Consider the following 4,828-nt stretch of genomic DNA (forward strand, 5'->3'; position numbering starts at 1 on the left):
AGGGGGGAGCCCCAGGAAGTCAGAAGGCAGAGGGAGTGAGGAGAAAACGTGGGCAAGAGCCATTACTGTGGTTTCCATGGGAAGGACCAGGCCAGGCAGGGTAAGCAGGCTTAGGATTGGCTGGTCTGAATAGTTTCAGTAGGTTCGGGGCCCTAGGGGGTGTCCCTAGTTATCGGGTTCCTGTCCCTGAGGTGGTTAGGGCAGCAGGGACAGTGGCCTGGAGTGTGAAACCCCAGCAGAGGCTGTAGTTGGGGATGTGGGCTCTGAATTGGTTGGTTTGTATAGGAAGGGACATTTGAGGATGGGTTCTTTACCATCTCTAGGAATTGGCCCTGGGAGAGGCCGTTTCTCCAGGATCAGCAAGGCCCCAAGTTGCCAGAGCATCAAATATAGGTAATAAAAGATGGTTCATTCACAAATGCAACTCCTTTGCAGTGCCAGCTCATTTGGCAGTGGTGGGAGTGAAGCCAAATCCAGCCTCTGTACCCCGACACCAAATTAAATCTTAGAGACAGAGTTTTGGGTGGAGTAGAAAAGAATAGCTTTATTGCTTTGCCAGGCAAAGGGGGCCACAGAGGGCTAATGCCCTCAAAACTGTGTGTCCTGACCTGGAGGGGGTAGTGAGAAGTTTTATAGTAATGTTTCAAAGAGGGCATGATCAGCTCGTGGACATTCTTCTGATTGGTTGGTGGGGAGATCAACCTTCTGGTTCCAACCAGTCTGGTGTCTATGTGTTTGTGGGCAGCATACAGTTAACTTCCACCTGGTGGGGGTTTCAGTATCTACAAAACAGCTCAAAGATATTGTTATGTGTATCTCTTGAGGGGGAACCAGGACCCTACCCCAAGGCTGCACTATTGTTTCTCAATTGATCCTCCCTTGTCTCTGCATCCCCTCCCTTCCCTGATTAGCAACTGTTTGAACCTGCCTCTTGGAACTCAGGGAAGGTCATGGAGGCTGAATGAAGCCTATTTCCTGTAATCAAGAAATGGGGGACACAGAAAGGCTTTTGTGCCCAGGAGCCCCACAGAGTCCTGCTTGGTTTCGGGGGAAGTGCAGTACTGACCGGACATGTGGTCCCGTGATCATGGTGACCCCTCCTTCCCAAAGGAGATGGAGTCACTGAGGTGGGGTACCTCTGCCCTGCTGGCTACACCCTTCTGTACTGGGGTGTTGGTCACCCGCTGGCCCTCTCCTGTATGTCACACGTCTCCAGAGGAGCTCCTGGCAGCTTAACCCTGCCTGGCACTGCACTACCATAGGAAACTCACTTAAAAGGCATTGTGGAACCCGTGATTTGGGAACTGAGGACCACCAAGGACAGCCTGTCCACTCCACCCAGCAGTCCTCCAGAGCAGATGCCATAACTGCAAAGATGTCTCCACCTTGGCCCAAATAGGCTTAAGTTCAAATTTAAGTGCTTCAAGTAGGTACGGCGGACTCTTTCTGTCCCTATTCGTGATGCCCTGGTGCAGGCAGTGCTGAAAGTTTGGTTTGAATCCCTTCCCCTCTCTGTTCAGCAACGGGGAAGGTCCCATGTCTGCACACCTTGACCTTGGTCCCTTTTGGGTGTCCCTCTCTGTGGTCTTCTCTGGGTTACACCCACAAACCTCTCTGGGCACAGGGCCTGGGTGTTGCTGTTTAATCATCTTGAGCCCCATTTACATAGTGGCTGCACTGGCAGTGATGGTTCTAAACATAAAAGCCTTTATTTTACTTTTTTATTTTTTCATTAATTAGCTCTAATTGTTGGCTTTTTCAATTTAATTTTTATTTTATATTAGAGTATAGTTGATTTCCAATGTTGTGTTAGTTTCAGGTGTATAGCAAAGTGATTCAGTTATACGTATATCCATTGTTTTTTTTGGATTCTTTTCCCATATAGGTTATTACAGAATATTGAGTAGAGCTCCCTGTGCTGTACAGTAGGTCCTTGTTAGTTATTTTATATATAATAGTGTGGCTATGTTAATCCCAAGCTCCTAATTTATCCCTCCCCGCCCCCCCACCTTTCCCATTTGGTAACCATACATTTGTTTTCTAAGTCTGTGAGTCTGTTTCTGTTTTGTAAATAAGTTCATTTTTGTCATATTTTAGATTCCACATATAAGTGATATCATAGATATTTGTCTTTCTCTGTCTGACTTACTTCACTTAGTATGATAATCTCTAGGTCCATCCATGTTGCTGCAAGTGGCATTATTTCATTCTTCTTAATGGCTGAGCAATATTCCATTGTATATATGTACCACCTCTTCTTTATCCATTCATCTGTCGATGGGCATTTAGGTCGCTTCCATGTCTTGGCTATTGTAAATAGTGCCGCAGGGAACGCTGGGGTGCGTGTATCTTTTCGAATTATGGTTTTCTCTGGATATATGCCCAGGAGTGGGATTGCTGGGTCATATGGTAGCTCTATTTTTAGTTTTTTAAGGAACCTCCATACTGTTCTCCATAGTGTCTGTACTACTTTACATTCCTACCAACAGTGTAGGAGGGTTCCCTTTTCTCCACACCCTCTCTGGCATTTATTGTTTGTAAACTTTTTGATGATGGCCATTCTGACTACTGTGAGGTGATACCTCATTGTAGTTTTGATTTACATTTCTCTAATAATTAGCAATATTGAGCATCTATTCATGTGCTTTTTGGCCATCTGTTCGTCTTCTTTGGAGCCTTTCTTTATATCTAGTCTCTTCAGGGCTTTGGCCCATGCTCCAACTGTAATGTTTTTCTTATAGTGCTGAATTATGAGAGTTCTTTATATATTCTAGATATGAGTCTTTTGTCAGGTATGTGGTTTACAAGTATTTTCTCCCAGTATTTTCTCTGTAGCTTGTCATTTTATCTTCTTAACATTAAGGGTCTTTCTCAGACCAAGAAGGTTTAAATTTTGATGAAGTCCAATTTATTTATTTTGCTTTTGATGTTGCCAAGCCCTGGGTCCCAATGATTTTTCTCCTATGTTTTCTTCTAAAGTTTTTATAGGTTTGTTTTACATATAAATCTATGTTCCATTGACTTAATTTTTGTATAAAATGTGAGGTTGAGGGGTTTTTGCTTATTTTATTGTCTTTTTGCTGATGGATATCCAATTTGCAAACAGATATCCATTTTTTGAAAAGACTCTCCTTCCTCCATTGAATTACTTTTTCACCTTTATCAAAAGTCAGTTGGCCAGCACTCACTTTCGCAGCACTAAAATTGGAGCGATTCAGAGAAAATTACCATGGGCCCTGTGCAAAGATGACATGCAAATTTATGAAGTATTTCATATTTTTTAATGTTACTGAATTGTAAACTTAAAAACAGTTAAAATGGCAAATTTGCTTATCATTTTATTATTATTTATTATTTTTATTTCATTATTAATTTCATTTTTTCTTTTATTTATTAGTTATTTTATTTTTTTATTTTAATTATGGGATAAATTAGGAGTTTGGGATTAACATGTGCACACTACTACATATAAAATAGATAACCAACAAGGACCTATTGTATAGCACAGGGAACTATACTCAATATTGTGTAGAATTGGTATTAATTCTTCTTTAAATGTGTGGTAGTAACCTTTAAACTTCTTCAGGAACAAAGTGAGCCTGGAGATTTCTCTTTGGGGAGATTTGAAATTACAAATGAAATTTATTTATAGTTATAGGAATATTTAAATTATCTCTTTCATATTGAGTAAGTTGTGGTAGCTTGTGCTTTTCAAGGAATTGGTCCATTTCATCTAATTGACCAAGTTTATGTGTATAGAGTTGTTTTAGATATCCCCTTATTATGCTTTTGGTGTCTGAGAATCTGTAGCAATATTTCATTTCATTCTTGTTATAGGTAATTTGTGTCTTCTCTTTTTTGTCAGTCTTGCTAGAGTCTTGCCAATTTTATTGATTTTTTTCAAAGAACCAGCTTTTTGTTTCATTGATTTCTCTCTATTGTTGTGCCGTTTTCAATTCCATTGACTTCTGCTATTATATTTATTATTTTCTTCTTTTTGCTGGCTGTGGGTTTATTTTGTTAGTTTCATAAACCAAGAGCTTAGATGATTAAGTAGAGATTTTTTCTCTTTTCTAATGTAAGCATTTAATGCTGTAAATTTCCCTCTCAGCAGTGTGTTAGCTGTGTCTTACACATTTTGATATGTTGTATTTTAGTTTTCTTTTAATTCATTTTTTTAAGACTACTCTTCAGACTTCCTCCTTGACCCATGGATTATTTACAAGTGTGTTGTTCAGTTTTCCAAGTGTTTGGATATTTTCCTTTTATCTTTCTATTATTGACTTCCAATTTTGATTCCATTGTGATTAGAGAACACATTCTGTATAATAAGTTCAATTATTTGAATTTTTAGTGGTTTCTCTAGGTATTGCATTATGTATACATAACTAACCACAGTCTACTAGTGTTGATATTTTACCAGCTTGAATGAAATGTAGATACTTTACCACCATTTAAGTCTCTTTACTGTCTCCTATTTATAATTATTTTAAATATTTCCTCTATATAGCACTTTGAGAAGTACATCAAGCAGTGTTATAATTTTTGCTTTAACCATCAAAAATAATTTAGAAAAGGAGAAGGAAAATTTCTTATATTACCCAAATTTTTGTTTTTTCCAATGTTTTTTTCTCCATTCCTGAAGTTCTGAGATTCCTTCTTTTATCATTTCTTCCCATTTTAAGAACTTTCTTAGCCATTCTTTTAAGGTAGGTCTGCTAGTGACAAATTCTCTTAGATTTCCTTCCTCTGATAATGCCCTAATTCTCCCTTCATTCTTAATGGATACATTTGCTGCAGCTGCATATAGAATTCTGGGTTGACTGTT

At 39.0% G+C, this 4,828-nt stretch overlaps 1 pseudogene; it reads left to right on the plus strand.

The window, feature by feature from the left end:
* Positions 1–3,180: 3,180 nt before the first annotated feature.
* Positions 3,181–3,281, plus strand: LOC133086113 (U6 spliceosomal RNA; annotated as a pseudogene).
* The last annotated feature ends 1,547 nt before the right edge of the window (positions 3,282–4,828 follow it).

This window comes from Eubalaena glacialis, chromosome 2 (genome assembly GCF_028564815.1).
Source record: "Eubalaena glacialis isolate mEubGla1 chromosome 2, mEubGla1.1.hap2.+ XY, whole genome shotgun sequence".
Lineage (NCBI taxonomy): Eukaryota > Metazoa > Chordata > Mammalia > Artiodactyla > Balaenidae > Eubalaena > Eubalaena glacialis.